Source organism: Bombus bifarius, unplaced genomic scaffold, assembly GCF_011952205.1.
Source record: "Bombus bifarius isolate JDL3187 unplaced genomic scaffold, Bbif_JDL3187 scf7180000007977, whole genome shotgun sequence".
Lineage (NCBI taxonomy): Eukaryota > Metazoa > Arthropoda > Insecta > Hymenoptera > Apidae > Bombus > Bombus bifarius.
The window spans coordinates 3,436,319-3,456,644 of NW_022884362.1; the positions used below are offsets into that span (position 1 = coordinate 3,436,319).

Genomic DNA, 20,326 nt, shown 5'->3' on the forward strand with positions numbered 1-20,326 from the left:
CTATTTTGTTTTTAGTATCGAACGTTGAATGCCATTCTTGTAGGTTTCTTAAGCGACAGAGTGCAATTAAGAGCAGCAACAGTTTGTTTTATTTGATAACTTTTCATTTCTTCCAATTTTTTATATTAATTTTGACTTCTTTTGATTCCTATTACAATGTATCAGGTTGTCCGAAAAGTTTCTTTCGTTTTATAAGGAAATAATAGACGTACAATGTTTTTTGTTTTATATTAGTTTATGCATGAACATAATGATAGGAATAGAACGAAATGGGTCATACCTAATTCAATAAAACAATATAAAACAGAAATTGTTGTTCATCTATTATCAACTTATGAAACGAAAGAAACTTTTCGCACAACCTAATATATAATTCCATATTTAGCATGCATTTTAACGAAGAAGCAGTTGCTTGCGATGGTAACAGATATTTTAGTTTATCAATGTATCACTCATAAACGTTTTCGCTATTACGCAAGCTTTGAATCCAGTTGATTATTTCAATAACGTTGTAACACTCCGCACTCTCTAAAATTAGATCGTAAGAACGCAACCAATCTTCGTGGATCTCGAAGATATCAAAGATCCATCCAAAATCAACAAGCATCGAAATACTCTTCATTCGCAAGGAGTTCAATAAAATGGACCTGTGTCGATCGAGAGCAAGAAACGGTTGCGAACGTGGAGGTAGCGAACGAGGTAATAACGAAGGGCGAGGAATGAGAAAAAAAGGCAGGGTAAAGACGAGAGAAGGAAAGACAATGAAAGATAGGAACGGGGAGCGTGTAGCAGGCGAGTCAGTCAAAGTCAACGACCCACGTGCCACGAGAAGTTGGCCGACGTGGGCAGAGACTAATGGGAAGATATATACCGGCGGCCGAACGTGGATGGATAGACGTAGGTATTACCGGCGTCAGTATCATCTGGCACATCGAGCGCTATGCGAGAGCACGTTGAGCGCGTGGGCGCCGCTCGTTTCGCTTCCATAAAATAGCCTTCGAAGGCTCGCGGCCCGAATGTTTCTGCGGTTCAACGGCGTGGGCATACACGCCGCCACAGAACTGTATTACTACCGATCCCTGTTACCTTAACACTGACAATGAAAGGAGCACGTGTTGCTTCAGCAAGATCAGCCGGTAGGAAAGAGACACCCGCCAGAGAATGTGGGAGACACGTTACCAAGTCGTTAATGTTTTACGAGTTCCTTGTACATTAGCTATCTCGCTACATTCTGATCAGTTATAAACGCTGAGGAGAGCGGCATAGAGTAGACCAACGATCCGTCTCAACAGTTTCACGGAAACATGATTAATGATTTTTTTTTCAAGAATCTCGTATTTCTCAGGCGTTGATGGTCTTGTGTTATTAATCATGTAGTTTAAGAACTGTGTATCTCGGAGACTCCTAGATGTTAATACCTTTTTATGTTGTAACGCCACGATCGTTATGAAAGGTATCATCGTTGAAGAATTATGTGTCGTGAAGAAAAATGAAACGCCTGGTAGTTGTAAACAGAGATTAAGATGTTGGTGGAAGTTAGAGAATGTATCTTTTTCAGGATCAGTATAAGATATTCTAATTTTGAAGTTATACAAATGGAATATCTTGAAGAAGTTCAGATACAAAGTTAGAAAGGAATAGAAACATGAAATGATGTATGGTGTATGTAGAAATTTGATCGATCATTTTAATATACGTATCTTGCTCGTGATATGTGGGCCAAATTTTCCTAAATTTTTAATCGTGTAGATCGATCCGAACCGAAACAAAAATTAGGCAAAATTAAACTCTTTTCTTCAACCGTCACGTCCAGATATAATCATTACGCATACATCTCGCAATAAAACGCCGAAACGTTGCAATTGTACGACATGATTTATGTCTGACGATATAATTGATCGACGAGTTGGATTAAACAGTTCCATGAATCTCTCGTTTGCAAATAAGCACAAACGGATAGCTACAAGATAGGGAGGACGCGAGATGAATAGAAAAGTCTACGAAAGATGTATTGCAAGAAGATTGCAGAGAATAACTGTTACGTGGCCAATTCGATTTAGACGTTTAACAATGCGGTTCATTGTTTCTCGCTGGATGCCATCTACAAAACGGATGTTTTCATGGCGAAAAATGGCCACCCACGCAACATTGCAAGACACTGGCGTGCTAATCGACCACGGGGTCCTGTAACAAGCCGGCCGCAAGCCAAGCCACTTAGTTGACCGTCTTTGCGGCTGAAGCAGTTTCCAAGCAGTTTTGCATCGTCCTGTGAAATCCATTCATCGCGCATAAAATATGCTGAATATCGCTGTGGCTTCGTGTAGAACTCGTTTCGAGAGATTTAAAGGTGCTTAATATTTGCTATAAACTGTGCTTTAATATGTAATAATATTATAATTAACATTAATAATAATTTATATATATATATTTAATAATATTAATATTCGATAATAAAGTTAGAGGATTTTAGTAATTTGTTATAATTGGAAAAATAAACTTTATCATTTGGTTATTATTTCGCAACAGATAATAATTCGCGTAATTAATTTTGTTTGAAAGATGGAAAACGGTGGAAATTGCGAATATTTCAACGTATCTTGAAAAATGAAAATAATACTAGATAGGACATTTTAATTAAGAAGCTAGAAATTTTGTCCTCTGTTTCAAAGTGCTTTCAAAATACACATTACTGAAAATCATGTAATAGACAAATATTTCGTATGGCTTTCAAAATGCTGTCTAAAAGTCTCGTAATTTGGGAAAATATTTTGAATAGCTTCCGAAATTATTATTAAAAATCGTGTTAAATAGAGAGAGTGTTGGCCACTCGACCTCGATATTTACGCACCAGTTTAAGATACGTACCACTCGAAACCAAGCTTTGAGCAGTCGCTTTGCAACACGCGTTGAGTTTGTTGGTGAACTGAAATATACGGTAGGCAAGCAAACATTGCATAATGACCTACAGAGTCGGGAAATCGGTGTTTTGCGCAGACCTGCATCGGCCCTGTAATTCGATGGGCTAAAATGAACGCAGTGAAATCCACGATGATGCACAAGCAATTAGCAAAGTCCTCGTGCATGCGACTCTGATGCCAGAGGAACATTTAATGGCTCTGATGCGAGTTACGTACCGGCTCGTTGACAAGTTACATTTACTGAAGCTGTCAACGACGACACCAGAACTCACGTTTCAAAGAGACGAGACGCTTTTTGAAATTTCATCCGCCGTCCCGCGTTCGTACAGAACGCGACGAAACAGGTCAACTTTCTGCTCGGCAGCTTATTCTCGATTGACGTTAAGAATTTATGGAGGACATCGTCTGCGAACGAACTTCGTTTGACAAAGATTGAGCGGGAAGAGGAAGTTTTACCACATTTATAGACATGCAGAAATATTTATTCGAAGAGGAAAATTTAGAACTTCTATTTCAATAATGTAACTGAAGAAACTTGTTTCGATATCATTCGAGTCTCAGAAATTTTATTTATGTATCCGTATTCCAACTGACCTATTAAGTTCCCCGAATTATATGATTTATTAATTTCACTCTATAACTTACGTAGAGGACAAAACATACATGTATCGATATTCATCCAAGGATTATTATAATTTATTTATTAATTTCGAACTACACGATTCATATTTACTGCGAAGCATATTACGCTGATTTTGATCAATCTTTTGTTACTACAACAGTTCTCATATTATTTTATAACACGTTAATTAAAATTATTGATTTTATTGAAATTTCACGACGATTGAAATGATTCAATAATATATCGTGTATTTCAGTACGAAAAAAATATATATATAAAAAGACGTTAAATAAAAGGAAACCCACAAAAGTGTTTGTGATACTTGTAACCCATCGATAGTTGGCAAAAGTATATGAAAAATGGAAAGTCAATCTCACGAAATAGAGTGGCAAGTTCCTGCACGATTTCAAGTAAGCTATAAACATAATGAGCAGAGTGAACAACGAGTTATCGGATGACCATAATTTGGCAAAGTATAATCAAATGCGAGAAAGATTATGTATTTAAGTACACTGAAATCTCTTAAGAATCCTTCACGCGCACAAGAAGTTATTACACTTTAGAACTTATTCAACCACTCAGCTTTTATTTTATTTCCTTTTTGTTCGACATCAACGTCCTCGACCGTGGACTCGGGACAATTACACAACGACGACGTTTTGACAAGAAGAAAATTACAGACAATTGTCGGTGCTCGGACAATTATCTTCGAACCTGCAAGTTTCTCCTCCGGTGGATTCGTTCGTCCACCGAGACGAGCCGAAAACGGAGCTAGGAAATTATGAGCCGGTGTACACGACAGAGCTAATTGAAAATAATTGGCCGGCCGGTTATGCGCGGCTCGAGACACGAAGCGGGCATAAATCTCTGATAATTCGTCGTATAAAGGAGGAGAGGATGCGAATAATGACGAGCATCTCTCGGTGTACGTAGAAGGCAGGATAAAGTGGTCACGGATTAAAAAGCCACGGCCGGAGGAAACGGAGGGAAATCGATTTATTTAACGAGCGGAAGTCTCTTTTTGTCCTTTGCTGCCGCCGTTTTCATAAAGGAACGAGACCTGTGACGATATGTCCGAAGCCACGAATAATGGAGAATGAAAGAAGATTGATGAAACAAAGTGAGATTCGGTTCGGAAATAATACAAAGACCTTGTGTCTTTATGCTCGCGTAAAATGTGAAAGCAACGTAAAAGCACGGGAAAGTAATTACCTTGCTGCGATATTAAAATAACAAACGAAACGGTTGGTTTATCTCTATAGTAAAACGAAACGGAATAGGAAAATCGCTGGTGAGCGGGAATTATAAAGAATTAATTGGAGACCAAAGTGAGAAACATATGAGTCTACTTTTGATGACGATCTGATTTTTATTTTAGACTTGGAAAAGTTTTATTTTAGGCTAAGAAAAGTATTTGAATATAGAATAGCCAGGGAAGAAAAATAACCTGATAGGTTCGAAGATATGTCTTTTAAAAATATGCGACGAATCTGTGAAATGTATAAGAAAATCTGAATATTTTAATATTTTAATTTAATTAATACTAACGTTAATATTTCCAAATCTGATAAAAAGATATTTAGCTCGAAATGAAATACAAAAATAATGTTAACGTGAAATTGGGTGAAAATATATTGAATTTTATAATTGGCTTTCTATAAAAGGAGAAACGTAACTTAACATGTTTTCCACCTGCAGCCTTCGATTGTATAAACATAGCGAAAAAGAAGATTTATTCGATCTGTGCAATAGAAGAAAAAAGTTTATCACAAGGGATACGTTATTACGATTTTAAAACATTTTTACGTTCGATTATGCTTTTTTTTATCATTCAACTTTAATACTTCGTGTCTGAGTGAAGCTAATAATCTGTGTGCCATGTACGAATGTACGTTTGATATATCTATGCATGCACATCCGGCCTGGTAACTTCGTTCTTGGAGCACAGCCCACATCGTCTGTTATTCATATTCACGCTGATTGAGATGGAACTGTGTGTCTGAAAATCCCGGTTACGACTGGAACGTCACCAACCCTTTATTCCTTTCTCTCCTTTTCGACGTCTTTGCCTTCGAGTTGGATGAATTGGAGCGAAGATAACCAGTGGAATCGTGTTCTCGATATAGAACACGGCTGCAATTTAAAATATCCACTTTTCATATTGTTTTACTATCCGATATGGACAGATCTTTAATTTCGTATAAACTGCGATAAAAGAAACTTAATATCGCACAAAAACATTTCTTGCGAAGAAATTTCATTTAATGGTTTAACATAATTTTGTATAAGACTACAATATATTAAGTAAAGGATGTTAGGTTGGAGCGTATGAAATATCGTTTTGACGAGTTAATGTCATCCATTATATACCTTTCTATCGTTAATTATCATATCAAAGAAGAAGAGAATTGTTATAAAAATATCAACACTATTCAATGTCAAGCATCATGAATAATCAGAATATTTGTGTATGATTTTTTTATATGGATTTATATTCTGTCTCGAAGAAAATGACACGAAAGTCATTGAAAACAGAAGTTTTACATTTGCATTAAAGATATCTTTCACTTTATCTAGACAATTTTTAATGCGTAAATTATTCTACAACAATAATAAATGAAGGCCCGTTAACAGCTCCATCCCAACAATTTTTCCATTCTACAACTGAACCTTTCTTCCTGGGAATATGAAATAACAAAGGTAGTTGAAAGGGATTTACACCTTTTCTTTCCCAAATTTTTTACAAATCTCGCAAGAAAAAGTCAAATAAGCTTAAAAGTGAAGCGAATGGAGCTCTGTCTAGTGTCAATGTCTGCCGAGGTATTCGTATTGAATCTCCAAGGAGTACATAATATCAGCGTAGAAAAATCCAAACAATCTTATAGCCTCTCCCTAGCCGGGGCAACACCTAGAATATTATTCGCCTCATTATCATGAAGACGATCCTCGATCGCGCAACTCGCGGCGTCATAAAGCAAGTTTGCGAGCGAGCGAAGCGGCCGGTCGGATTAAACGCGATAATCGGTCCGATAAGAATTTAATTAACGCGTTATATATCTCGCAACGCGATACAAGAGCACCCGAACTCCGCTCGTAAATGCTTAGAAAAGATACCGGTGAGATTCTGCATGGTCTGGCATGCGTGTCCCGCGGCATGTAATATCACGTGCTCTCACGTTTTTCTACCAACACATTTACTGTACTCTCCGGCTCTTTTTCTCGCCAACTTCTCTCGGCCTTATCGTCGTAATATCGGTGCAGGGCCATTACCATATTATCTTGGGTTCACACCTCGCCTATGGACACGCCAGTAGCTGATCCGATACCGATCGGTTCGCAAAAAGCATTTATAATCGTCCGCAATTAAAGCGGTTCCACTGGGGCCCGTTCGTTTACGGCATAGCGTCGCACCGCATTACTTTACGTACTTGTTCATCGCGTTCATTATATCGCACTGTCGTTCGTCCAGGAGGGATTCGGTCGAAGGAGAACGCGACTTGAATACGAAAACGGGCGGACGATCGTTTCGTCGATCGTACACGATTTTCTCGATTTTAAATCACCTTTGAATACCTTTGAAGTGACGCTTGGATGTCACTACGCGGAGAATGGGGAAAGGTTGTATTCCATGTTGATTTCATCGATTTCGCTGCGCGATGGATATTTAATTTGGATACTTTACGTCAAGGAATATCGTTCCCTTACGCCGTTTGAGTCAAGAAAATACTTAAACACTCACCATGCATATCTTTTATGTTCGCAATGTACGTTTCATATAAAACAGTTTGAAACTTCATTTGCATCGCAATGAGACGCGATTGGCATGATTATATTGGTCGGAGGAAACAATTTGAAAATCTTATTGAAATAATTCATGAAATGCAGAATGTACCTACTATGAAATTGTAAACGAACTCTTTAAAAATAGATCATGAATTAATATTTAATATCAGGAATTAATAATTTTAAACTATCATGAATCTTTTACTTTGAACTTGTTTCTTATCACGCTCCATCTAAATTAGAATTCGTATAGGAATTACAAACGCGGAACTACACAATCTTACACACATACATAATAATACTTGTTAAAAAATGTAAAGTTGTTGAATATAGAAATTCTGAAATTATAAGAACGAAAGTAATCAGGGAAAATAGCACCGCATCAGAGTAGCGTAAAAAACAACAGATTTATAAAGAAACCTTCAGGAAGCTATCATATCCTACGTGGAATATTATTCAACGTAAATATAATTCAAGATTAACATAAAGCATATTCATTTATTGTATAACTCTAACATTCGATCCAGAAGCCTTCCTAATGCAAATTAATTTAAAGAGGGGAAATTTTTCAATAAGAAATAATTACCATGTAATTAGAATACAATTGTATGCAATATAAATTCACGTCACTGGAATAGTATTTGAATCTTATTAAATGGAAATGGGAATAAAGAGTCGCAAAAGAAAAACACAGCATAACTTACGCACTATGTATGTATATAATTTCCATTAGAAGTAAAATCCACATAACGTAGGATCAAGTATCGTTTCATTTTCATTTTCTAAACCTAACAAATTTTACATAACCATTCACTTCTTAACATTGTTTCAAATTGTACCACGGTTGCGATAAATTGGTATAAATTTGTTCTAAAGTTTATTCTAATCCGCTATTTACAACATTTCCATCAACAAGAACAATCCATTCCTTTTAAACGACACAATTTTCTATAATCGAAGACACAACACTCATATTTCCAATCCACCGTCTTCGTGAACAAAATATTTTTCAAATTCAAATAGCGAACATGCTATTTGCATACCGCGTGTCGCATTATTTGCGCAAATGTAAACTTATCAATGGCCTACCCAAAAATTCACCGAATTTCGTCGAACGATATATCTTTGCAAATACATATATCGTCGCCGTGTTACCCAAAAATTTCTCGATCGGCCACCGATTAAAAATCGAAAATACGTTTTTATATATTCTCGGCTCGATTACAAATTACCGAACCACTGGCAATCATGTAACCGCTCACGAAACGCAAATAAGCACAAACGTCCAAACGCATCTGCCCTGTCTCCATTAAAATGCTCAGCCATGCGTTTCAGGGTATTACATTATAATTAAAGGACTGGAAGCGTCATCGACCCTGTGATAGCAATTTCGCATCGTCAGCCGCGTGATCACGAGAGCAATTTATCATTCGAAAGTATCAATGGACGTCCCTTTACGATCGCAGAGAAACAATCCGCATAATCATTTTACCGCGAACGAACGTCGCGTACAGCGTCTCGAAACCCTTCCTTAAGAATCATTTTTTGAAGGAAGTACAAGGAGGACACGCTCTCAGGATCGCCTTGAACCGCTCAATTATCGAGCACCTTAAGCGGCTCGACTCGCAAGCGAGCAAGGACGCGACAAAGAATATATACGAGCGACATTTCTCGGTAACGATAATTGAAGCGATGTGCACACGTCGAATCGGACGAAAATCCCGACCCACCAGGACAAACGATCATCGATGTACCTTCACGAAGTGTATACACGCTATACACGCGTCTCGTTCGCTATAGAAAAGCAGTGAGGTCAGCCGGTGGTTATTCAAAAGGCGCCCATCGTCGTCTTTGCGGTTCTCGACGAACATAATTCCTTCGTGTTCTTTCTCTGCCTCCCTGTCTCTCCTCTCGACGACCTCTGCGGTAATAATGAGTCACCTTCTGTATGGATAGAATCTCGTTGGCTTCAACGAAAATAGCATTCCACGAGTTGTATCGCCCGATAGTCTTCGCCGAGCTTTGTTCCTTCGTTCCCTCTCTTTCTCGTTCTAATTCTTTCCTTTCTGGCTTTCCTCATTCCTCGTCCTTTTCTTTCTTTTTTTTCCATTCTCGTCTTATTTGCGAAACGAACACGCACATCACGTTCGGAATTCTAATTAATTCCGGATCCGCGGAACGATAACCGTTTCTTTTGATGGACGCATTTACAGAAACCTTGATCGAAAGTGTAACGCAAGTGGCGAGCGTTAAATGTATAATATTTCTTCTCTAACTCGAGCGATATCTCGTTTATACATAATTCATACAAAACGTTTCATTCTAATCTCACAAACTCATAGCAACGACATCGCGTTACATCTTCGAGCGATCAATTACTGGAATAATCTATTAACCAACGGTAATAGCATATTTCTCGTTCAAGGCAGATTTCCATAATATGCGTGTATTCTTCAATCTCGTTGGGTTAGAATAATGGTATCTAATTAAAACAAGGAAATACGATCTTGTCCGTAATTTTCCACCATTACTAGTTTTAAAAAATATTTATTATTCACTTGCGTTACATCGTCCTGCCTTCTGACGAAACGAAGAACTTTCGATATCTTATTCCAAGGCAGATCAATTAATTTCACCATACAAGAAGGACGATAATAGCGTTTCGTTGGAACGAACACGTCTTCTCTGATAGATCTTACTGCTATCATCGTCATCTGGAACGGACGCAGCTCGCTCCGAGTCAGTAGCTGATTGCAGCTTGACATTGAGCCACGTAGACGGCGTCTCATCCATTTTCCTGCTCACGTGTCTTCTCGTCAATTTAATAGTCTCTCCTCGATTCTTGTCACCGCATCGATAAAAGATCTCGACTAATTTCCTTTACGACAGCGATGAAACATCAACGCACACGTCTTCGTTTTAATTAGTTGAAAAATTATATCCGCTTGCATTTGAACAGGGACTAGTTTTTTTAATGATTAACAAGTTGTCCTGCGGGAGAAGATTTAGAGCGACTCGTAGTGACTGCATGAATTTTTATCAACCACTTCGCAAGATATTTCTGTTCCATTATATAATTCCGCGTTGCTTGTTCGAGAAACTTGAAATAAAATATGTTATCGATCTGATCGCGGATAGTTTCTGCGATCATTTGCAATAATTGGTTATATAACGGCTTATGAAATGGATGGCATTTCGTAATTTACGTCGTAGGAGACCTTTTCTATAAATATGACAGAACGAAGATTTCGAATATTCATAGTCCAAAACACACAGATATTCAACGCAAAGAATCTTCATTATAGCAAGAAATCTGTACGTATATAAAATAGTAAACGAACAGTAGTCAAATTGAAAATGAAATTTATTTAATCTTGACATAAAATAAACTTACTTTCCACAAACGTGAATTATTTCTAAAAATGTAAATAATAAATTAGTTGAAATGCACACTGTTTCAAATTGTAATTTCTTGTTTTTATTGACATAAAATAAATCTGAGTATATTTCAATCTGATTAAATTAATATATAACAATATAATTATTAAATGAATAAAATATAAAAATGTTGTTCTAGTTACGAAACCGTAGTTACGAAATAATCGATAAGTGTACTAATAAAAACCGGAATATAGTAGAATGTCATAATGAAGCACGCGGTATGTAAATGCTAATTCATAGTTGGCACTTGAACCGAAACAATGCGTGCATTGTAAGTTTCACCTTGGTCGAGATGGAAGGAAGCATTCAAGTGCTATAGTAATGAAGCGAATATTCAGATTGCGTCATTTGTGCTCGTCTTTGTAAACATAAGAGATTGAAGTGCTCGTATTTTCGTTACGCTTATAAATAGCTCCTAAACGTCACAACTTTTTCACATTCCTCTTCTTCGATGTTCCGATTCAGAGATCGCTTCTTTTGTCATTAAAAAGCAAACCTTTATGAAATATCGTACGCGTTTAAACGTTTAAAAAATTTTTGATAAAAATAAAAGATATATATAAATGGTGTTTTACACGAACAGATTAATAATAAATATAAATAGATGCAATGTCTCGTGTATACTCCATCCATTTTCAAAATTTATTTAGACCTTTCCGGTTTCAGCTTCTCTCTTAATAGCTTTTAACGTCGCATTAGTTTTTGTTTAACGAATTAAGTCTAATATTCTTGAACATATATGTAATCATATACACATCTAGAAATAATTATTGAACATATTTCTTTACAATAGAGATGTTTTCTAAATGTTATAACTTATCTTCGAAACATTACACACACATAGAACACTTAGAAATAATTTTTCCATCAGGCATTTCCATAAATTTCTTAGATAACATCGTCGTTCGACGCATTAAAAGTCGAAAATTTTTTCTGACAATGAGAACATGTATTAATTTACGAAACTATAATACATAATATTCCCTAATTTTATTGTTAATTTGTTACGATAATAGTGTTTGATTATTTTAAACACTCTTCTTTTCATTGGATCTGTCTCCACGTTAATTTCATTCCTTTGATAAATGATTACTTATAAATTGAGAAACTTAATATACATTTAGCTTGCACTTTCATTTTGTTGTCTTAAATATTCTCTAGTAATGAGTCATACATTCTACGTCGTCGTGGAAAATGTCTGTTAATAAATTAATGAATGTTTTAAGGATATCCATGTTATCGAATCAGAATAAATCATCGCGTAGAAAGTCGATATAGCCTTGACAAATATTCCCCAATTATAAATGCTGCTGTTATTACGATGTTATATAACTTATGTTTATCGTCGATGAGCAACAAAGGAGATACCGACTGTCTTATCAAACCCATTGTTACTCGCATAATCACTTGTGAAATGAATAGCGTAATTCGAAGACAGACTACACGCGTTATAAGAGATGTCAGTAAAACTTACCCAGCTTATAAAATAGCACAAATTTAATTTTTAATCAACAATTAATATGGAGTTAGATATTTATTATTTTTATTTTAAAAATTAAATTTCTATATGTATAGATGCATATTCAATATTAAGATTACACTTTAATATATTTATCATTGTAACTTGCAATTAGTAGAATATTAAATTAGAATATTAAATAGAATAATGAATTTATACAAGACGTTTATATAAAACGTTTCGAGCTTGTGAAATTCGTCATCTTCTTGTTTTCAAAAATAGATTCGAATGTAAAGTTGCCACATCAGTAATTTTATGCAACGATAAAACTGTTGCAAAGTTTAATAAAAAAAACTTTCCCTCAGAAATAAATATCCTTCATATGAATGAAATATAAATAGGCTCAAACCATAAGTAGAGACATTCCATTTCTATTCAATTGTAATTTCATTGAAATTATTTTTATCCAATCAATACAGAATATAAATCTTTTACCACACAATAGTAAAAAAATTCTAAGAATTATTTTCATGAATGTATCACTGTTTGAAACGACATTAGCTTATATAAGTTTACGCAATAAACGATTACATGATGAAACTGTGCAGCCAGAATTATATAGCCCGACGTAAAAATGTCGGCGGCTCCCAAACGAGTCCTGACAGAATAGAATTTAACAATTCCATTATCTATTTTGAAAATATACGACACGTTAGAATACGCCTCGTCGTTCTCCAAAACGATGAATATTAAATGACGACAAGCCTGACTCACATCCGCGATCATATCTGGTGACAAAACGATCGAACTTTTTATCTGCCAACGAATTAAAAAAGTATCTCTTGGACTCCTATTTCACTCATATTAAAACCTGACAAATGTCATAAATCATTGATTGTATCGAAGTTGAGGGAAAAATACATACATATTAACATATTCGCAGCTATGTAAAATTACATCATTACATAAACTATAGTTGGCTGATGTAAAATTACGTTCTTTTACGAGTGATGATACTGAATCGTGCAATACGTGCCAGTATTAATCCGTACACGGCTTATATTAATTTATATTATGTAGTCATGTTAACGCAATTGCATTTTAGCTTTTGTTGATTTAGACAAAATAACGTAGGAAGACAGACAAGTCAATGGACAGCATGTTAGAATAAACGTTATTACTCAGACCAAAGATATTTCGGGGAAAAATAAATTTACAAAACAATTTACGTTTGAATGTACAATTCATATCACCTTTCTTTCATTTCCATTTTTTCATTTCATTTTATTTGCAACATAATAATTTATAAATTTATCTATCTTTTTATGATATTGATTCCTTATCAATGAGTCAATTTTTTATTTAACAATAAGACACAATTTAAGTTGAAAATGAGAAACGAGTGGCATCAATGTGTTTCTACTGTAAGGAATATTTGTCTGCCAATTTAAAGAAACGACTATTTAATATTTGAAATCAAACTTCACAACTCACGTTTCGTTGTTAATAAGAAAATTGAATGAAACGCAGATTTACTTATACTTTTCAAATGACCTTTAATTTTCGAAAAATAACAACGAAAACTGCTCGCGTATAAAGGAAAGGAAACAAGAAAGAAGATGAACTGAAAATAATTCGTCTACGAGATACGTACACAGGTACACGCTTCTGCAGTCGTGCAATCGTTGTAGAGGTATAAGTAAAAGCTACCGCGCAACAATAACGCGTTTTCAGTGGAAAAAAGAGCAGAAGAGAAACACTTTTTCATTTTGAATTCCGTAACAAACAAAAGAGCGCTATCGCAGTGAAATATCGTCGGAGACGCACACTTTGTACAACAGCGGATGCAATCGCTGTTCCAAACTAACTGCCAATGTTCGTTTTCTGTACAATCTGCCAGAAACTCGTCTGCCGTCCGCGATTGAGTTTACGATCGAACGCTACTGGCCCTACGGAAACTTTTATAAGTTCATCCATCGGTAAATGCATGCGGGAGTTACGATCGATCAGAGGAGTCCCGAAGGGTGTATTCGATGTTTCCGGATGAATAAACTGGCGATTTAAAGAGAAAAGACAGAATCACATCCTATCTGGAAGCTCTGTCCATTATTCTTAGCCAAAATTCGCGAATTCGAGATTTTATCTCTCAGTGTCTCGATCAGTTGTTCAAATAATTTTTAATTTGTACCATTTAATACAGGCAAACATGTATCTATGTATATACACTGGTGCACAAGAATATTTGGTCCACTCAGAAACATTTTGCGAATTAGGTTAGGTGTGTTATACAAAAATTTTTTGAAATTTCGTTAGCGCTATAAGAAGATCCTGATTGAAATTCTCTTGCGAGGGAAGATTAGGATATGTCGCTAAAGTTTCAAACAGATCTGAAAATGTATATAGAAATTACGAGATATTTAGTGGAAATATATTTAGCAGAGATCACGAAGATATTTAAATAGTCAGTTTTATTCCTCATAATAATAAAGATCAATATTTAATGGGAACATCTTTGACGCTTACACACAACATACGACATACACAAATACAAGAAACGATCGATATTTGTAGAAAATTTTAGCATGAGTTTCCAAACATTCATGGATACCTATAGCAAACTATCCTAATGTTTGTGCAATTATACAGATTCCTCATCGAAGTACAATTTTGTTCGAAGTTTCCTCAAGATAAAATCTTCGCTGCCTGTACGACGCTATTCCTCGAGTCTCTCAATTAACTCCAAACACTCGGATAATACCCTTTACGAACAAAGAGATACAAAGAGCCTCGGTTTTTTCAATTATTCAATAACGAGCCACTCCCTCGTATTAACACAGCGCAACCGGTCGTTCGGTATGTGATCAGAATACCGATAAATCTTTGACGACTAACAACGTTTAATGCTCAATACAGATCGCAACCTCTAATTACCAATCTCTCCTGCTTGATACCTCCTTCGCGTGGCTCGTTCGTGCGAATCATACGAGGCAAAAATTTTGATCTTTCTACTACGTGTCTCGAGGCGAAAAGAAGAATGCGTCCTCGCCTTGAGTCGGTTATGTGCGAAACATCAACGAATAGGAAGAAGTGGAAGGGGAAAAGGAGAGGAGGAGAAGAAAAGGGAGAGAAAGAAGGAAGAAAAATTCTTTTACATGGTAACGACGCGTCAAGATGACGCGTAGGGTTCCAATGAGAGGTCTTTCTTCGATTCCTTCGGTGTGACCCTCTGTTCGGCTTTACACGCGTGTGTCACTGCCACGTGGCAGTTCTGGTTGACCTTGAATAGTCAGCAAAACATACTGGCCGATGGAGATGTACGCGAAACACGCCGCGGACCACGTAGTATGTATAGCGAGCTCGAAATGCAAATTAGTCGCTTCCACGAATTCATCGATGCTAATATTATGATAATGTATGACGAGCCTCTTCAGCTATTTCACCGAATAAAGATCGATGAATGCAAACACCCGAGTTACGGATATTGTGTCCGCGAATATTTTTCCCGTGTCCGACGACGATCGCGGTAAATCATGCCCGGCTCGAGTGACAAATGGTCGAGCTAGAACAACCGACCGATTGAAACGTTGTTGCGTGAGTGTTATTCTTTTCATTTCTACGTGTGTATATAGGAGAATTTTGCGCCATATTTGGAACAGATTGCTAAGATAACAATGTTCGCAAATTTTCATTAACCGATTGAATATGACTTTTAGCGATTTTGACGCAACAAAGATATAAAATTCGTATGTAACAATTCTTATGAAAAATGGTTTATGTTCTATTGATTATTTTTAATATCATGCAGCACGATTATCTGCTTTTTCCATACTCGTTATACTACAATATTAGATGGGCATGAATGTTCAATAAATATTTAGACATTATATTAAATCATATATACAAAACTGTATTGAATTGCCCACCGTGTCACTCGTTTATCGTTACCATTTATCGATGATTTCGTTACGTATATTTCATATTACTGATTTTTGGTATTCTATGAGATAATTTTAAAATACGACAATATAGAGAATCAAAGACTCAGAAACATTCGGTGAAATATACTGAAAGGTGTAAAATATAAATTAAATAAAGGTATTATTCACATTAAAATATCGTTCTCGTAATTTTGTTTTCGTCGAGCAAAATTTGCTGATTCACCGGTTAATCAACACCTCGCTCTTTCCACCCTAAATCCGTCATTGAAACATACCACATCTCTTTTACACGTGAAACAACCTCGCGCATCGATTCCCTTAATGGCTTTCCACCAGTCGATCCATCAAATCGTCAAACAAACGCAGATAAGTAAGACAAATCGCGTGATCGAGCGTTCGAATCATATCGCAATTACCTCGGGCATGTTCTAAGCCCGATTTCACCAGGGATGTGGCCATCTATAGCCGTTGCCGGAAATGAAATTCGGAGGATAAAATTCCCGGTGGGGGAAATTACAGCTCTGCTCTATCCGGCAATGATAAATACGCGGCTCGAAGGCAGAAGAAAGAGGAGCTGGCGAAATCGAGGGAATAAAAATGTGGGAAACGAATCGCCGTCCGGGGAGAATTAGACCGTGAACGAGTACAAACGGGGATACACGAAGAAGCAGGCACATTTGGCCGTCGTGGGTACTGACATTGCCGAGCCAGCGGACCAGCACAACCATCTGATAGACGCGACACACACTGTGCTCCGTCTGGAGGTTAAACCGTGCGGTGAACCAGGGACGATGCAACCAGCGGCTACGACTCACGGACACGGAACACAGTTGGGTCAAGGATTCCGTGAATTTTCATGAGAACAACCAACAACGTGAAGAACTGGATCCGATCTACCAACTGGAACGAATCACTATCACGCGAGGTTCATGCGCCCTGAGACGCGTATTTTCAGGAAGACGTTACACAGAATTTCGTTCGTGCACCCATTTCTATAGTTAAATGTAATTAACGCAGCATTTTTACTAATAGAAACAACCAGAATTCTGTGAAAGAAATAAATTTACAAATTATGCGTTAGCTGATTATTCCGTTTGATTAATATACTGTAGCGATTACGAATTTTGGAAATAAATCTTGTACGTTGCAAGTTATCCAGCTTGACTCTAATTTATTACTTTATTAATATCGTTAATTGATGTTGTTGTACGAGAGAAGCGTGATTAATTCGGATACCTATATCGAAATGTAGCATATCAATATGTTCAGTTATGTAGAATAAAACTGAAGATATAGAGAGAATATAATCTTTGTAGAGTTACGAAATTTCTCCCCATCTTAATTCATTATTTGCGATAGTATGATTTTTACTGTTTGGCTTGACTACTGATGAAGTTGGCTCTTAGTTAGAATTATTAAAACATAAAGACATTTGTCGCGCGAATGTATGTAAATTCACACGCTGTAAAGAATAAATATTACTCGAACAGATACATAAATTTCTAAGAATTCACTTTGAGAGCCATAAAACTGGAATTAATGGAAAAAAATGACACAATATCTCAAACGAAGGTTCTACTAGCTAGAAAGAAGCAATAAACATCAATCAGGAAACTATCGTGATAGCCAAGATAGCACAGATGTTTAGCACGACTTCCAGCAAATCTTTTAACTCCTTCGCGTCCACAGTCGAAGATATCTAAGTCGTTTCATGTAAAAGAAAATTGCAAAAGACTTGTTTCTAAAGGTAAAAGTTTCGCATCGTGAGCCATGTTTCATTCGCAAATGAGATGTCTCTGGAACTGATTTCTAATCGAATCTATACACAACGTTGCTTGGCGAAACGCGTAATCTATAAATACGAGAGAATTAAAAGCCACGAATTCCTAAGTGATAAAAATTACGTCGATCAATTTATGTTACGAGTTCTCCACTCGAATTTACATCGTCGTAGAAATTATTTCTGGAAGGACGACAGACATACTTGAATTTAACAAATCGATGAATTACAAGATTTTATAATTAATTAAATAATGTTCAAATTTCCCGATAATCGATCTTCTGATAATAACTAAAGTTCTATTGCACCAGTAACATTTCTGAAATCGTACGTGCACAGTAAAAATTTGTATTATTTTAAACTCGACATTGCTCTACGACACACAATGAAAACCAGGCAATCAAAAGTTGCGTAATATAAACTCTGCTAGCGTAAACACACAAAGGAAGCAGATCAGGCGTTAAATGTGTTTGTTGCGTACGCCGGAGGTCGTGAAGCGAGCGCGAAAAAACGATGTCGAAGGCGAGACAAGCGAAAAAGTGGCGGGAAGGTTAATTTATTCGCGACAAGTGACGCCGGGTCGTTTGGAGGTTGAAGCTCGGAGGTTGTGGAAGCTTCTCTGGTCGCAGACATAAAATGCGGGGCCCTGATGTCGAGTCAAGGGTACGTGAGAGTGATACACGACTTCCACAGGCCTGCTCGTGTTCGGCCGTGATGGCTCGGTCTCGCGGGCTGCTTCACCTTGAACGATTCGCGGAGTTTATGGCTTATGGAGCCACGCGTCGCGTCGGCAAAAGAGCTGCGTTGTCTTGGACACGTGGGAGTAGACCGGCAATCGGTGAGAGATCTCTCAAGGCTCGTTCTCGGAAATCATTTTTGAAAACAGTCTTGTTGCCTTCGCGGAGGGCCCAGGCTAACGCGTACACGCGCTCTGAACCTATTCCTCTTCTTTTCTTTCTTTTTCTTTCTCTCGGTTTCATACGCGAGCCTACTCGTCATTCGGAGCTAAGTGGCGCAACAATTTATGAATTCCAGCCCGGCGAGGGAAAGATAAAGATTTATACCCGTTTCGGCATTGTGTTCCTTTTGCATTATACAGCCTCACGTGTATTAATTAATTTCCCCGTGCCACAAACTGCGTTTCCATGGGAAGCGAACCGGTATCATAAACGACGTTTAAATAGAGTGCTCGGGACGAACGTCGTAATTTAGAAGCTTCTCTCTCTCTCTCTCTCTTTCCTACCTACCTGCCCGGGTTCTTGTCTTCTTTCTCTCTTCCTCCTTGCCTTTCTCTTCCTTCCTTTTTTTCTGTTTCTCTTAAAATGCAATTAAGAATCTCGCCGATCAAGATGGTATTAGTGTGTTTTACAAAGTCGTGTACACGCGAGCCAGATGCCGGGACGGAGATACGCGCAATCGTATCCTCCTGTGCGTCGTCTGTTTTCCCGCGAAGTCGTTTATCGGGGCCCGAAAATACGCCGTGTCCTGCATTAATCATACGAAACTGTTACGTTAATTCCGCGACGATAAATCTACGTCTCTGTGCCAAGTAAAAATGATCGCGCGTTACGAAAGCTGTTGAAAAACAGCGGAAGAGAAAAGGAGAGGGAAGGAGGCAAACCAACCACGAGGCCCACCTCGTCCCCTTGTTCCTGCCGTACCCGACGATAATAAATTCATTTTTAATCTCTCTGATTCTCGGTTAATATATCAGCGGCGACCCGGCTTGACCGTGCCGCACATTTGCGGTAAGAAGAAGCCGCGAGCTACGATCCGCTGGATCGTACGTTTTTCTGCTAGCCTAACCGCACTGTGAAAACCATCGCGTAAGAGCCATGAGAACGCCACGAACGAACGAGGATGGAGAGATGGGAAAACTAAAGTGACCGCACGGTCCACGCGGCGAAAAGGGGTGAACTGCACACCGGATACTCGTCGGTCGGCAATTTGAGTTATGATGCCGACGCTCTATAATCGTTAATTAAAGCCGGCTATAATCTTGTTTCACGATCGTCCCATTGGCCGCAAATGATATTTCTTTTAGTTGTCACATGGTAGGTAATCCTCTTTCTTTTGAATACTGGTTTGAATGGAAATGAGAATTGATAGTGATCGAGTGGTATTATTCATCCGGTTGAATGTAAGATTGTTTATAATTTTTACACTTCGATTGCTTGCGTAGATCTTGCAAGCGTACTGCATTCAATCGTGTAAATATTACGATATTTACTAATATGAGTATTAGTATTTTTTTATGACTAAGATATCGCGTAGATTGGAATTTCTGGATAATAAAACACAGGATAGAAAACGTTACATGATGACATTTAAAAATGTAGAGGAGATTCCAATGTTTTACTAAAACGATTATCTTTAATACTATAA

General features: G+C 37.2%; 1 protein-coding gene across 3 annotated transcripts in view; it reads right to left on the reverse strand.

Moving 5' to 3' along the window:
* The window catches only part of LOC117204137 (protein split ends-like), a 381,520-nt gene that overhangs the window by 185,514 nt on the left and 175,680 nt on the right, over positions 1-20,326 (reverse strand). The gene's annotated exons all lie outside the window — the stretch shown is intronic.